The 17,224-nt window shown below is 37.7% G+C and overlaps 1 protein-coding gene and 1 pseudogene across 3 annotated transcripts in view; one reads left to right on the forward strand and one right to left on the reverse strand.

Moving 5' to 3' along the window:
• LOC131032019 (B3 domain-containing transcription repressor VAL2) overlaps positions 1–17,224 on the reverse strand; it is a 200,353-nt gene that overhangs the window by 55,010 nt on the left and 128,119 nt on the right. The gene's annotated exons all lie outside the window — the stretch shown is intronic.
• On the forward strand, positions 363–2,317 carry LOC131032029 (DNA-directed RNA polymerases II, IV and V subunit 3-like; annotated as a pseudogene).

Genomic DNA, 17,224 nt, shown 5'->3' on the forward strand with positions numbered 1-17,224 from the left:
CGTGAAGGTTAGTTGGCGTCTACCATAAGAGCTTGAAGAACATTCGGTAGTAAAAGTAGCTCAAGAAGACTCTTCGAATTCTTCTTCTAATTGCCAGGCCATGTTCTTTCTTCCAAGCCTAGAAGGGCATTATGCAGCCATTCTTTCTTTTTGAGATTTCGAAATATGGAAGAAAAACGATCGCGAATATGTTATTTCTGTTCGACTGAGAATTAAGTATTTTATCAGTAAAAAAAAGGGTTGAACGCATTCCTTCATTCTCAGTTGTGAAAGGAAGAATATGATAATTAGAAGTAATTTTCGGTATGCAGATCATACTAAATATATATTGTGTCTTACGTTTTTCATACCCTATCTTCCAAATGAGAAAGGAAGAGATTCTATGCTATGGATATGCAGTATTTGCTCGTCTTACTGCTGCCGGTTAAAACAACCTTCCTTTGTTGTTGTGTAGCTAGGTCGGATCCCTTCTAGGGCCGACCTAGTGCACAAAATGCCAAGTGGCCTGTCGACCTGGACATTTGGATATCTCAGTTGTATGAGTCTAATTTGGGGCAGGCCCTATTTGGGCGAACCACATGTGTGTAACTTGTGATTAAGTTAATGTAACTTGCAACTAAGGGAGACTCATATGTAACTTGTACTCTATTGGTATGACCCTATCCTTGGCGCCAAAAGTATATGGCCGACTTGAGATCTATTAGGAGGTATTGATTCATATATATGCAAGGTCATGATTGCATCAATAGCAATGAATTCAAGAACATGAAGGACATATAGTGCACTCGGGGGTGACGATAAGAGCTTATCGTCTATGGTTGGGAAGGCAATAGATCTGATGTTTGCCTGTGATTAACGAGCACTACCATAAAATCAACATGGTATCAGAGCGAGGTTCCTTCTATAGAGCCTAACTGCTTGAAGGTAGATCCTGTTCTTTTGAGGGAGTTCAATCAAAATAATTTGCAGACTAAGAAATCTAAGTGCACGCAAAAGTCGATTACTTGAAATTCGAGTTGCGGAACACAGATGTGAGCATCGTGAAAGCCCCACGGTGAGTGATGATTGCAGAGGTGCCGACGATCACCATAGACCTAGTGGAAATCGAGAACAATTCGTCAGTGCTCAATGACAAATTCATCGCACACAAGTTGGGCCTCATCCCGCTCACCTCCAAGCGCGCAATAGAGATGAGCTTCTCGTGTGACTGCGACCGGTGTGATGGCGACGTGCAGTGCGATAACTGCTCTGTTGAATTCACCCTCCTCGCCAAATACAATAGTGACCAAACCCTCGATGTCACTATCTTAGACCTCATGTCCTCTGATCAACAAGTCGTTCTCGTTGATGTCGCCAACCGTGCTACCGGCGACTACGACCTGACCGAACAGAGCGGCATAATCACAGTTAAACTTCGACGCGGTCAAGAATTGAAGCTTTGTGCCATAGCCAGGAAGGGTATTGGCAAGGACCATGCCAAATGGTCGCCGGCTACAACGGTCACTGTGTCCTTGAAGATAAAATCGTTGTGCACTTAGTGACATTGAAATAGAAGTGGTGGCTAGGAGATTGTGACCATTGTTTGCATTGATTCTTCCATTGCAAACGTTCCACGGGAGCAGCTGAAGGTCAAGTATTTGCGAGACTTGAGGATCTGCGTGGGTAGACTGTGAGGTGGTGCAAGCCGTGGAAATCAAAGCAGCAAGAATATATTGATTTGGTTTCTTCCGAAGCATCCATTTATTTTCAGCGCAAGACTCATTTGTGGCATGGTTGAGACACCTGTGGAAAGATACTTCAAATCTTTGTGTTCCAGTCTAGATCGTGTATGGTGGTTCCCGTGAAGTTCAAACATAGAGATCATCGATTGCCGTGGATTTTCGACTATGTTTCAGATCTATGAAATCTGAAGGGAATCATAGACATACAGTTGGATGAGCTGCGATGTTAAGGAAATATTATATCCTTGAACGACATATATCCATATTAAATGCATTAGAGATTCATGCTACTTTTCTAGCCTGCGGGACATGACTGGAGAAGCTTCCAAGGAATATTGGTTGTTGCTGGAGAAAGTCGGCGGGTCATAAGGAATATGGTAGTCATGTTTTGGATGATATCAGCAAGCGTCTATGACATGCTAAATATGGACGAATCAGAGATTGCATTCAAGGAAGGAAGATTGCTTGCATTTCTTCGCAGAGGACGAATTAGCATTCAGAGGGAGCTTGACACTTCAGCTTTAGAGAAAGCCTGGCATTTCAACTTCAAAGGGAGCTTGAGGAAGCCTAACATTTCAGCTTCAGTGAGAACTTGACATTTCAACTTCAGAGGGAGCCTGCCTTTCCAGCTACAGAGGGAGCCACGTATCATGAAGATTTAATTAATGAGTTATTCTTTGTGAGGGAGACTGGCGAATCTGTCACTGATAGCAGCGACATTATGCCTGTTAGGTATCAGTGAATTGAACAACAGCAAATTCTTCATTGATCAACATCAAATTCACCATTGGAGATAGCAGATTTGGAGAAAACAGTGACTTTACATCAGCAATTTGACAAACTCCAGCATTTGACATCAAGAGCGCATTGATATAGGGGGGCAATTTTGCCAAAAGATAGATCAATTTGAAATTACCAGTCTGTTTGAAAGCGATTTGCAGGTCTGAAATAAGTTTATCTGATCATTTTTCTTAAAAATCAGATCTTGGTTTAGCCCTAATACAGCTTCTTGCTTATTGTTTTTACATGATTTTGATGATAGGATGCTTTGTTCATTGCATTTTGATCATCTAAGTACACTTCAAAGCGTAATTCATTGACTTAGATGGTAATTTTTAGGTTCTAGACAAGCCTAGGGTTTTAGTAATTCATTAGGATTTTAATGATTCTATACACTCTCAAGGGCGCATTATTAACCTAGATGCATTTTTTAGATGTTATAAGCATTAAAGTCATATCACCACCCTAACTTGAACAAATCTCACAAGTAGAGCATGGCAAGAGCACGGCAGGCTCTCATCAAGGAAGATTCAAAAGGAGAGGCAACGGAATCAAAGATTACATCCTTTTGGGGCAATGTAGGTGACAACCAACCTTGGCCAAATCAACATGAAGAAGCTTCAAGGACTTTTGTACACCACCAAGCCTTTCGGATATTCAAAGATGATGATCAAGAGTGGGGTAGTGAAAGCAGCAAGCTTCCTTCCAGCTATGCAATGCAATGAGTTGATCGTTGAGTGTGTTAAGCACTATGATGTGAGCAAAAGGATGATAATGCACCTGATGGTAGAGAACTTGCCTATCTATCTAAGACAACTATCAGTGAAACTTTCCACATACCTGAATTCAGTGGCATGATCTACAAAAGCAAGGAAGCAACGCAAGCATTCTATGATGATGATCATGACAAATGCCTTGGCATAATCAACAAGTATTGGTTATTGAAGAGCACGTCTGGCATATCTAAGTTACCCACCAAGCTCCACAAGATTGATTTCAAGGAACAATTAAGTGACTTAATCACTATGCTTAACATAGTCATGGGAGCCCCTCAAGCATCTCAGTTTGAGAATTGGATGTTCTATTTCATGGAGATCATATCAACTGGAAAAGAGAGGATCAATTGTGCAAGGATTATAAGCAATAACATTGATATACAGCTCAAGACACTTGCACGAACTAGAACATTCTACGTGAGTTCATAAATCATTTATTCACTAGCCAAAGCTCACGAATACACAAGATTAACTTATAGAGGTCCAATCAGTATGCGAGTTGGAGAATTGAGAGCATGTGAATCATATACAGAGCTACATCACCCTAGCAAATCACATTACAGAAGAGTAAATGATGCCTTCATAATGCATATAACGCGAACTTTGCAAGGTGGTATTCATCAAAGACAATCCCCACAAGCAAATGAGCTAATAGAGAAGTTTGATGCTTGGTTTACCCAGTTTCCAAGAGTTCACCTACATAAGGATACACGGATGCTCTTGTCCGCCCTACATGCTACCTAGATATCATAACGACAAGCTAGTATTGCTTGAGTTGGTAAGGCAACTGGTGGCATACAACAAAGCACAAAAGAATAGACACAAGACTAGAATTAGATTTCCTATTTCATTAGGACAATTGTTGGAAGTGTGTCCATCTTTGCAAGTAGTAGAGAAGGTAGAAGAGGAATTGAAATCTCTCCTTATTCCATACTTTTCCAAAGATAGCTTTGATCCCTACGGCAATATCAAGAGATCTAGTGGAAGAAAGCACAAGTTACAATTAGAAGATCATTTCATAAATGCATAGATAAGACAAAGAATGTGCTCAAGCCTACCTATCGACATTGTCGAGGTATGCAAGGTCTTTGAGATTCCAAATCAAGCACAAGACAATGGAAGACACCTCCACCCAATATATGAACAAGAGAAAGATAAAGAGGTGAAGGTCAATTGGATTGATATAGAGATAACCAACTTGAAAGATATATTGAAGCCAATCTTTGCATATACAAAACAATGGGTAGACGTCGAAATCCAGAAATTAAAGAGTCAAGATACCCAGTTGACCTTTGAATTGATGGGAGAGATAGAATCTTTCAGTGATGATATAGAAAATGAAAGCCTGAGAGGAAGGAACATCACAATGAAGAGCCTCAAAACAAGAAACACAAATCAAGTTGAGGTTGCCCTTCTACCAGTACCTCTTTAGTGTATGAAGTAGAAATGAAACAAGCTATTGCCCAAGAAAATCATTAGCCAAGGGAAAGCATTGATCATGGAGTGAATGAATCCATGGAATCTACAGTACAAAACAGGAGGGGCAAAAGGACAGATAAGGGTAAGCAATCAATAGGTCAAGACTATTCAATCCCACCTAAGCCAGTAGATGATAAGGCAAGCAATGATGTACATGTAAATTTTGAGGATGAAGATCAAGAAGTAACATCTCATCCCCAAGAAGATCAGCAGCTAAATGAAGTGCAAGTAGGAGAAGAGAAATAAGCTATCCCTACATGGCTTAGGGAGAGATTAACCAAGGAAGTGATAGTAGCAGAAGAAGATCCTATCGATATAGACAACTTCCTAGACAAAACTCAAGAGACTGTTGGTGAAAAAGTCAAAGATGACAAGAGATGGTACAAGATCTCGAATAATACAGATTGCCACTCCAAGATTAGATAAGCCCGAAGGCAAGATCACAGCAAAGGAATATGACTTGGAGACTATTGATTTAGCTCCTACCACTGATCAAACATTGGAAGACATGAACAATAAGGAGAAAACAGTCCATGACATGCTGAAGTTTGAAGTAGAAAAGAATAAGAAATTGGAAAGACAAGTGAACGCATGGAAGAACTACTTCCAGCAATTAAAGCAACCATTGAGGCAATATGATTCTTCAACTACACCACCACCTTTGCTTCCTCCAAACTCAATTGGCAATCTAAAAAGGATGAAATCTTCGGCACACCTGATGGATACTTGGATAAACAAGACTTTCAAAAGGGTGAATGCATTCATAAGAGAACTAGTGAAGATATTTGGCAGCACTTTAAGTGTTCTTGAAAGAACTCATGTCCTCATGGCAGCTTATGCTACTTTCGTTTTCACCAAAGACTTTACTATGCCTATATTGCAAGCAATGAAGAAGATGTCAAAGAAGACATTGGTGAACGAAGGACTATTGAAAGATGGGAAATCGCCTGATTTCCAACAGTGGTGTAACTTGCTTCACATGAGGAAGGTCATCTTTGAGGATATTAGTAGTGGATGCACCCAAGTCGATGAAGCAATAAACTTGATACATGAAAAGATCATAGAGGTAGCTGAGATCATTCTTGAGAAGGAGATGAATGAAGGAATTCACATAGATGTCGATCAGCTAGTTGAACGAGTGAAGATCATATTCTTTGGAGCAGACAAATCACCTTCTGAGAAGCAGTTGGATGATCTACACTCATTCGCAATACTTGCCAACAAAACTACAAATTTTGGGCCAGGATGGGAGACAGCTTTTGCCACAGCTTTAGAAAAAGTCAATTACATGGAAGAACAATTGAAGAACCTACCTATAGTTCCAATAACTGAGATTGAATTCATGACGTCCAGATTCATTGTTGAAAGGATAAGGGCAACAAGATTCTAGAAGATAGTTTGTTATGATCCTATGTGGTGTCATTTTTCTTATTGGAGGATTTTTCCTCATATTATGTGCCAAATGGATGTCACATTCCCATTGGTTGATATTTAATAATTTGCAAAAAGATTAGGTTTTTTGTAGAAAACCCTAGTTAGGGTTTAGATGGCAAAATATGGGCCCTCGATTTTGATTTAATCTTGGCCATTCATTGTAATTGAGAGCTCTATATTAGCTCAATCCATTTCATTTGTAAAGGATCGATTAGAAGAGCTTTAAAGAATTGTTGCTCGATGTTGCAGAAATTCATAAAATCATTTAAGTGTTGGTGACTTATTGAGTTTTGGAGCATTTGCTTGTTTCTTCATCCTTCTATGAGAGAACTTAATATTGAAAAGAAAAATAAAAATAGAATAGAATTTGCTTTAAGTGTTTTAGATGAATGAAAGATACATGTGCAAGATTTGCTTTCACTTTTTTTTTTAACAATATTAATAATATATATATTTTTTTCAAACATAGAAAAAAATATTTTTTTCTTTAAATACATACCGTACTATGTGGGGGGCCTGATTTTTGCCATCAATCTGACTTTCAGCAAAATATAGAGTATCTTATATCAAATTTTGTCTGTTCAGCCTTCTAGTCTCAATGGTGATGTCTTTTTTAGCTGAAAATGCACCCAGCAAAATCTCACTACTAAATTTCTCCCAAATTCGAGAAGAGGCTTGCAAATCTGGAAGCTCCGATACCATGTTGGAGTCACTGATGGACTCAATCTCCCAGGATCACCTACAACACCAAGATCAACCTTCTACATAAGAGCAACAGAGAGGATGAAATGCTGGAATATGGTGCAATAAGAAAATAATGATATTATCACACTCCAAATGATACAATATGGATCAGCACTCCCTTGAACTGACTGAGTTGATATGAAGTCATCTGAATTGACTCCTAAGGGAGAAGTGAGTGCTCATTATATAGAAAAATATGAGCATATAATTCCAAGAGGGATAATAACTCCCAAATAACAAAATTAGGTGGGAGTTGTGCCTACTCGGAAAATGCCAAATGCATGGTTACACTAACTCGGGTAAAGACAAACAAATGGTTATGGGGAGGTGGCTGATAAATCCAAATGAGGGTGTAACATTCAACTACCCAAATGTGGGTGTGAATGACACATGTGATTGTAGGATTATGCCACATGTCCTCATACTAACTGTTGATGTGTTTTTTATGCACATGCGAACACAGAATAAAATACCCAAGAGTATCTTATCCTCTCTTAAACAAAATCTCTCAAATGCTGAAGATTAGCTCAAGGATCACTTGAGAAGACTCCAAGGTTCATGAATGTAGGGTCACTACGTGTGGATAAGCTTCGTTGGTTGCTGTGATTGTTGTTTCATCTAGGGGGCATTTATGGTTCGAAAAGATTTCATGAAGTGATTGGCAGATGATATGCAATGAAGTCTCTTCCTAAGACTACTAAATGATTATAAAAAATGAATGGATGAAGAAATGACACAAGTGAAACTCAACTATTTATAGCATCGCCATACATTAACAACTCCACTAGAACTAGTGCAATCTTCTAAGGATGTTTAGGGATTTTCAAATCATTACTAATCATAGACACCATTAGTTGAATGTATATCAATGATCGAGCAATAATCGAACTTAAACAATTTCAAGAGTTCCAGTTGACCACACAAGGCTCGCTTACAATCAGCAAGAAAGCTAGTGGTATGGATAACAAGCTTCACAATATATCAAGTGCAACATTCCATTATATAATCTAATGCTTAAACTATCCTCAAAAGATTGGCTTGAGAAGATAAAAGAACCATGCAATAAGCTTCAAGGATTGAGCAAAAACACCATAACTTCAATGTTTTTTATTGATCCAATAGCCAAACAACAACAATTCTTCAAGTCTTTCTCTTGCCACTATTCTAGCACTATTACTCTCTTCTATTCTCTTCTACTCTATTGCTATTGCTATCCCTATTATTATTAACAATTACAAATGAAATGAGTGGAGCTTATATAAGACTCCCAAATACAATGAAGGGCCGAGATCAAATGAAGATCAAGGGCCAAAATTTTGCCACCTAAACCCTAATTAGGGTTTGATCAAATGAAAACCCTATCTAGATAATCATCATCATGAAACAACCAATGAGAAAATAGCGTGTTGGGACGAAAATCGAGGAAGCATCCTCCAATAGGAAAATGGAACGCCAAGTGGGATCATAACAAACTTTCTTCTAGAACTTTGTTGCCTTTTTCCTTTTCTTTTCTGACATATTCAATGAATCTAGACGTCATACTCTCAACTTCAAAAATTGGAAACTCAGGTAGATTCTTCATTCACTCTTCTAGGTGGATCACTTCATCAAAGGCTGCAAGAAGCGTTATCTCCCATCCATGCTCAAGTTCTTTTGTCTTATCAATAAGGAACATAGTGGTATACATACAATCCAATTGTTTTTCTGTGGTTAGTCCACCTTCTCCCTGAAAGATGACTTTTATCCTGCCCTCCAATTCTTGAATGTCCACATCTATTTCAATTTCTGCCCTTTTCTCAAGAATAACGCACATCACCTCAATTATCTTGTCATGAATAGGATAGACGGTATCTTCAACTTGACTACATCTGTTACTAACGTCCTCAAAAAGGAGTTTCTTCATTTGAAGCAAAGTCGACCACTGTAACAGATTAGGAGTTGATTCCTTTCTAATTATCCCCTCTTGTGCCAGTATCTGTCTAGGTATTTTCCTTATTGCTTGCAATACTGGAATGGTGACATCCTTAGTATGAGTGAAGGCATCAACTGTCACCATGAGGTTATGAACTATATCAAGAACTTGAATGGCTCTACCAAGTATTTTCATCATATTTCTTACAAACTCGTTAGCCATTATGAAGGATTTGTTGACCCGTGCATCTAGAAGTTGTGTTGAGTTTGCTATCTTCTCCATATGATTTACTAATTCATAAGGAAGCATTAGTGGGGGTGTGTTTGTTGGGTCATGATGCCTTAGCGGTTCCTTGAATTGATGGAAATAGCTCCTCCATGCATTTACCTCATTTTCTAACCTTTTGTTCTTTCTCTATTTCGGCCTTTAGCTTCTAATGACTGCCTTCACTAAATCGGTTGCTTCCTCCATGGCTTGTTCAAAAGTAAGTGGACCTAAGTCAAATGTCTCCAAATCATATTCATTTGCCATAATCTCATCCTCATATTTATCTACTGCTGGGGTGGCAATCCGTATCTTCCTGGAGCCTGTATTGTCTTTTATTACTTTAGACATCTTTGAAGATTTCTTCTTCTCAATGACTTCTTGAGGTCCATTTAGAAGACTCTCCAAATCAAACGCTTGTTCTTCTTCTTCCACTATTACTTCCTTGGCAAGTCTTTCCTTTAGCCAGTCAGGGATAGATCTTCCTTCTTTTACTTGCACTTCTTCTGCCAATGGCTCATTTCTGGGAGGGGAAGTTACTTCATTATTATCTCCTTGTTCCTCACCATCACAAATCTGGATATGAAGGGCCGGATTTGATGATTCTCATGGCATCTTTCCATTATCTTGTCTATCATTCATGTCATTTTGTATTGTGGACTCCATTGATTCATCCACCTCATGGACCATGTTCTCATCTATCCTTTGATCCTTGCCTTGATTTATTTCTCTTTCATGCCTAGAAGAAGCACTAGAAGGCTGGTCAGAATTTGTCTTTTGCTTCTTCTTTGATGTCTCTTTCTTTCCTTGTTCATTCTTTCTCTTTGATCCTTTAGAATGAGAAGTGCTCTCACTTCCACTTGCCCTTTCTCCTTCTTTTGTCCTTGTCTCCAAATTGAATGTCATTGTTACATCTTGCTCCTTCAAATTTTGATGTTGAATAACTACCCATCTATGTGTGCAAGTTAAGACTTGATTCATCAATTCCCTCAAATCCGTGACTTCCTTTTCATTCCAATTAATCTTTACTTTTTTTATCTTCCATCTCATAGGTAGATTGGATATATCTACCACTATTTTGTGCTTGATCGACCACTCTATAGACTTTGCATTTCCCGATGAGATCAAGAGGTAGTCGTGAATGCATCTTCTTCTTTATCTCGAAGTCATCTTGTGCGTTCATCCAAAAGTCTCCTACTTGAAACACATGTTTATGCTTTCTTCCAGCCATTTCTTCTACATTACCATAGGGATCAAAGTTATATCTAGAAGAAAATGATGTAAACAAATAAAGAGAACTCTGGCTCGGCACTTTCAGCTGCTTGAAGGGAAGGACAAACTTCTATTGAGTTCCCAAGTGAAATGGAATTAGTATTAACACCTCCATGTTTGTATCTCAATGACTTGGTACAAGATAACAATTGTCTTGCCACCTCAAGAAGTACTATCCTGTATGTGGGATAACGTGGCAACATATAAGGAGGAGAAGGACATCCTTGGATCCTTATGTATGTGAATTTAGGAAATTGTATGAACCATGCACCGTATTGTTTGACAAGTACTTGTGCCTCCAGTGACAACCTCTGATGGATTCCACCTTGTAGGATCCTAGTGATGTGCATTGTGAAAGTATCATTGACCAATCTATAGTGTTGCTTAGGTGGGTGATGCAATATTTCATAGGAATCACAAACCCTTATCTCTCCGGGCCTCCTTCCAACTTTGCCTCTATGTGGTAGTCTTGCATATTCATAATTCCTTGCTAGGGAATACATGACATATGAGCTCATATGGAATGACTTAGTCAGAACTAACCTTCTCAATTGTACATCTAGGCTATTACTAATGATTCTTGCCCAATTGATTATTCCTTTCCCTTGGATGATTATTTGTATGAAGAAGATCATTCATTTATCAAAAAAAAAGGCTTGAGGAACACCTATAACTCGACCAAACAAGGTGATCAAATCCCTGAATTCCTCTTGGAAGTCAATTCGGTGTGGCCCATTAGGTATCTTGTTCAGGCGAGGTCTACTCTTTTGCAACCAATCCCTATTGATGACTACTAGGCATGCATCAAGATCATCTTCATAAATTGACTTAGCTCCTTCCAAGCTTCTATAGATCATGTCTCTTTGTTCTAGTAGGTGGAAAGCTTCACTTATAGTTGTTTCTGATAGGTAAGCAAGAACGGTTCCATCTTCGACCACAATTGTCCTTGAGTGTGAATCATACTGTTTGGCGCACTCAATCATTAGTTCATGACATCTAACAGTAGGAGGGAAGCCGGCTGCCTTGATGATGCCGCTTTCTATTATCCTCTTAGCTATCGGTGATGGTTTGCCAATGTATGGTGTCTCACGAAACTTCTTCACATTGAAGTTCCCAAGATTTGTATCTCCAATGTTGCTCCACGGGGATGTAATCTTGGTCTCCAAGTCATCATTCTTCTGATCTTCTTTGATGAGAGCCTGCCAGGAGGTAGATCCACTTGCCCTGGGCACTACCATCATTCACCTATTAAAAATGTTCAAGTTAGGTTCTTGGTAAGGTTATGAAAATTATAAACTTTAGGCTTGCAAAACCTTAAAATGAAGAAGAAATACTGGTTTAAATCAGTCCTACACTTTAATGACTCTATTCAAATGCTCAATAAGACTGATCTAACTCTATACATGCATCCTAACTTGAGTGAATTAAAATATTGTGCCTCTAATCAGACCTGATTTTTTATCTTAAATGCAGTCCTTACCCCTGATTTCAATGATTTCCTTTCAATTAAATGACTGACACTACTTAATGAAATCACTGTTTGGAATGCAATTCTGATGTCTAAGGCAAATCAGGGCTGTCCAATGTGAATTCGCTGTATGGTAGGCTCCTAGCTGAATATATTCGCTTCAACCTGATCTTCAAATGATAAATTCCCCTTTTTGAAAAGACCAGACCTGCATTCAGTGATGAAATTCACCCTTTATAATTGCTGATGCTTGATGAAGTTCACTGCTCGATTGGAGAAATTTGCTGACCTGCTGGCAAAATTCGCTTTTGGAGCAGAATTGTGTTTTGAATTGATATTAAAATGATCCTTTTGACTTCTCTTATATATGCGATTTAAGGTAGAGTCACAACTTTTGGAGCTAAGGCCAACTTAATCTAGCAAAAATAAAACAACAAATTGTCTTCCTCATGCTGGCCGACTTAACACATTAGAGTTCTTTTAGCAATTCGAATTTTGAATTGATCTTGGCGCCAAAATGTTTGCTTTTGATGAATTTCACTTTGGGTCCTAAACAAGGTACACATATGATTCGCTCTTAGGACCTTAGGAAGGACAAGGTCAAGGTAAGAATTTCGCTCTATGTCCTTAGCAAGGACAAGGTCAAGGTAAATAGTTCGCTCCATGTCCTTAGCAAGGACAAGACCTAAATGAAAATCGCTCTTGAACCTTACTAAGGTACACGACCTTGAAAAAAAGTTCGCTCTATGTCCTTTGGAAGGACAAGGTCAAAGGAAAAAACTCGATCCATGTCCTTAGCAAGGACAAGACTCTTGATAAGAATTTCGCTCTAGGTCCTTTGGAAGGACAGGACTCAAAAATGAAATTTGCTCTATGTTCTTTCCAAGGTACATGAACTTGTATTGCAATTCGCTCCAAGACCTTCGAGAGGTACATCAATTGGAAATAATTCGCTCTACGACCTTGGTAGGGACATGATAAAATTCGCTCTCTGACCTTGGCAAGGACAAGACCTAAAATAAAATTTGTTCTCTGTTCTTTGGAAGGTACACACATGACTCTAGACAAAGCTCACTCTAAGACTTCTCCAAGGTACACATATTCAAGTTCACTCTAGACCCTTAGCAAGGACAAGAAAATTTCGCTCTAGATCCTTTGGAAGGACAAGGTCAAGGTAAGAATTTCGCTCTATGTCCTTAGCAAGGACATTCGCTCTAGGACTGCTCCAAGGACAGAGTTCACTTTGGACCCTTAGGAAGGTCTCGAAACAAGTTTGCTCTAGGACCTTAACAAGGTACGCAACTTGGAGTTGATCCTTTATCCGGCTTCTTCAATTGTCTTCCACTTAGTTGATTTTAGCCTTAGGTTTTCAAATCTTTCCTCATGAAAGCATCATCAATTCGACCTTTAAGAACACCTATGGAGAAAATTCGCTCTGGGACCTTTCGAAGGACAAGGAACAAGTTCGCTCCGGAACCTCAACAAGGTACAGGGTCAAGGTAGGAAATTCACTCCAGGTCCTTAGCACGGACAGGGTCTTAACAAAAAAATTTGCTCTCAAGTTGGGACAAGGTACACAACTTCATGACTGACTCTTCACCTAGCTATCTCACTTGACTCTACTCGGTTTGTTCAATCCTCAAGTCCATCATCGAATCATTCTTGCAACGCTTTAATGACCTACACCACTCCATTCACTAGAAAAGAGCATAGAGAGACTACTCCTAGAGAGGGCAAAACCTAAAAAAAAGGGGGTCACCATCTTGATGGGACGATGTGTGATGCGGTCACAACACTAACCATCCTAATATAACCTAAGTATGCTTAATAATGTGTAGTAAAAATATATATAAAAAACCTACACTAACAGTAGCTAGCATCTCCTTATCGTAGACTAAATATGACCTTTCTATGTCTTTGAGTTTCCTACTTTCAAAGGCTATGGGGTGTTTATTTTGCATTAACACAACCCCAATGCCTTCCCCTGATGCGTCACAATATAACTCGAATAGTGAGGAGAAATCTGTTATTGTCAATACGGGGCAGGAACTCTTTACTTCTTTGAGCTTCTCAAAAGCTGCTTGTGCCTCCTCACTCCATTTAAATGCTCCCTTCTTGGTTAAATCAGTTAATGGTGTTGTTATCTTCGATAATCATTTTACAAACCTTCGATAGTAATTGCATAAGCCCAAGAATCCTCTAAGATGTGTTAGAATCCTAGGTTTTGGCCAGTTTTGAATTGTCTCAATCTTTTCTTTGTCCACCTTTACCCCTTGAGCATTGATTTTGTGTCCTGAGTATAAAATTTCTTCCATACCAACTCACATTTTGATAATTTGGCAAACAAGGATTGCTGCTCCAATATTCCTAATATTTCATCAAATTATCGATGACCGTTGTGATTATAATTCGATGTTGTATATTAACAAAGGAGACAAGGCCTCCTAAAATAGAGATTATAGGAGAATCTTTCCATAATGAAAACGATCGAGAATAGAAACACAAAAAGAGACATTTTAAAAAGAAACTAAACATGAAAAAGGAAAGATCCTAAACTAAGTAACCAAATGACCATTATAGAAATATTACATAATTACTTTAATACCCTCCCTTAATGGTCATTCTACTAGCTATCTTATAGAAGATGTGACATAATCTGTAGTTCATTTGATCACAAATGCATAGAAGGTTGCCCCCCTCTCAGAACGTTGTGCGACATGAGCCTACTGCTGAGGCCCTCCCTGGTTCTGCAAAACTTCTAGAATAGACTAAGTTTACCACAATCCTTCCAACAAGATGTTGGGTAACAAAAGCCATCGCTTCCTTTATCTAGAGACATCGAAATCAGCTTTTCAAAACCATGCAAAAACCCATCATGATCTTTTTTGGAGAAAAAATCAGAAAACCCAAAAACACCCTTACATGATTTTTTGTGAAAACAATCAGAAGACCCAAAAAATAGCGCAACACCCTTCATGATTTTTTGTGGGAAAAATCAAAAAACTCTCCAACAAAGAAAGAACCCACGATTTTTGTGTGAAAAAATCGTGCAAAAAACAAATAGAGAAACCACGATTTTTATAGAAAATTGTGCAAAACCTCCATAATTTTTTGCGGAGAAAAATCAGAAAACCCCATCCATGATTTTTTAGGAGAAAATCATACAAAACCCCCTAATTTGTTCAAAAAATTTACTCATAGCCATCACGAGTAGTAAACAAAAATAAAAACTCCCTGATTTTTGTGGAGAAAAATCAAAAAACCCACAAATCTCGCCACAAAAGAACTGAAGCTCTGATACCATGAAATTATAATTCGATGTTGTATATTAACAAAGGAGACGAAGACTCCTTAAATAGAGATTACAAGAGGATCTTTCCATAACTGAAACAATCGAGAATAGAAACACGAATGGAGACATTCTAAAAAGAAACTAAACATGAAAAGGGAAAGATCTTAAACTAACTAACCAAATGACCATTATAGAAACATTACATAATTACTTTATTACGTTGGAACAAGATGACCACCCCCTTACATCTCTTAGCATTTGCTTTGTTGCCAATGTATTACAACAACGAGGTACTTGCACTGTCAAGGAGGATGGCACCATATAGAGATGGGGAGGTTGCTACTTGTTATAAGGTTGCATTTAGAAAGATATATACAGATGAAAAAATTTTAAGTATTGTCTTGAGCGAGTTTGGCCAATTTGTATCTTCAAAAAATCATGATACTTCCACTCTTCATGGCAAATATAGGATGAGTTGCTGATGAGTTGTGGTATGTACATGGTCAAGGCTCAATTGTCTTGCAGCCTCTTGCAATTAAAATTCTCTCCCAAGTATGTATTTTATATTTTTATTGTTTCATTCAATGCTATCATGCTATATATAATCTTAACATATTATTTTTAATAATTTATGTTTTAAGTTATGATTCTTAAATTATAAAATTAAATATTGAATGTGGTATGCAAACTCAACAGGTTGCAAGTTCTTCTTCAGCTGAGCGGAATCAGAGTACATACTCCTTCATCCACCCAGTCAAGTGCAACCATTTGGGTGCAAAAAAAGCAAAGAATTTGGTCTACATACACTCCGACCTTCAGCTATTGTCACGTAAGAAACCTGAATACAATGTGGGCACAAGAAGGAATTGGGACCTAGCCCCTGAGTGTGCTGATTTAGATGCTACAACTGCACAGCTTACCCAAGTCTTTACACATGAGGCAGCTCTTGCACTTGACACAAACACAACTAGTGGGAGTGGCAATCTAATGGATTATGGTTCAAATGAAGTTGAACAAAATGTTGACCTTGATACTTTTAATGAAGATGAATATGGATATTAAATATCAATTGTAATTTGAATTTGAATTATGTAATGACATTTTGAGACTTGAATATTATCATTTTTGCAAATTATGAATATGATATTATGAGGTATTTAAAAAATGTAATTATTGGCAATTATGGATTTATGAGTGTCACTCTTCTTATATTTATACTTATAGTTATAGTTTTGAAGTTTGAACATAAATATAATGTATGTATGTACGCATGTATGTATGTATGTATGTATGTATGTATAGATATACAATATACATATATAGTCATACCTGTACCCAAGGGGAAAAAATTTGCCGTACCATCATACCCAAACAAATATCTCGTACCCGCACCCATATAGCCAAATCGGCAACTAAGTAGTTTTCTTTTCAGTTTTTTGCAGTTTTGGATGGGTTCACTTTAAAGTGGAAATTTTTGTGATATTTTATTATTATTATTTTTTAATTCCTAAAAACAATCCTTTGAAAGCTTATAAACATGTGCTTTGAGTAAATTAACTTTTAATGCCAGTTGAAGGTGAGCTTATGATACCAAAATTATTATTCAATTATTTTGGAACTTGTATCTGTAATTTCATGAAGTAAATTGAAAGAAAATTGAATTAAATCAAGCTCTATATTAGCAAAACATGTTTGTCTAAGTTGTAGTTTTGTATGTAATTTAGTTTATTACTTCTTGAAATTCTTTGTTATTCAAATTGCTTTCCCTTCAAATCCTTGTTTTCAACAATATAATGGTTTCAGTGTTAGCCAATAGGAAGTCGTGTTTGTTTGTTTGCCATTAATAGTGTTCTCTCCTTGATATTTAAAAATCTTACTATGTAGCTTGATTGTTAACAGTCCAGCACATGCATTCAAGGAAATAAAATAGGCAGTTAGTAACTTCCATTCATATAAAAACCCCTATTGAAATCTTGTATAGCATGCATACTTGTAAAATATATCTACAGTTTTAGTTTAGGGTTATTTTAGGTTTAGTTAGGTCTCAGAGAGCTTCACCTTACAATTTGAAGAACAGTTCTA

Source organism: Cryptomeria japonica, chromosome 10, assembly GCF_030272615.1.
Source record: "Cryptomeria japonica chromosome 10, Sugi_1.0, whole genome shotgun sequence".
NCBI classification, from domain to species: domain Eukaryota; kingdom Viridiplantae; phylum Streptophyta; class Pinopsida; order Cupressales; family Cupressaceae; genus Cryptomeria; species Cryptomeria japonica.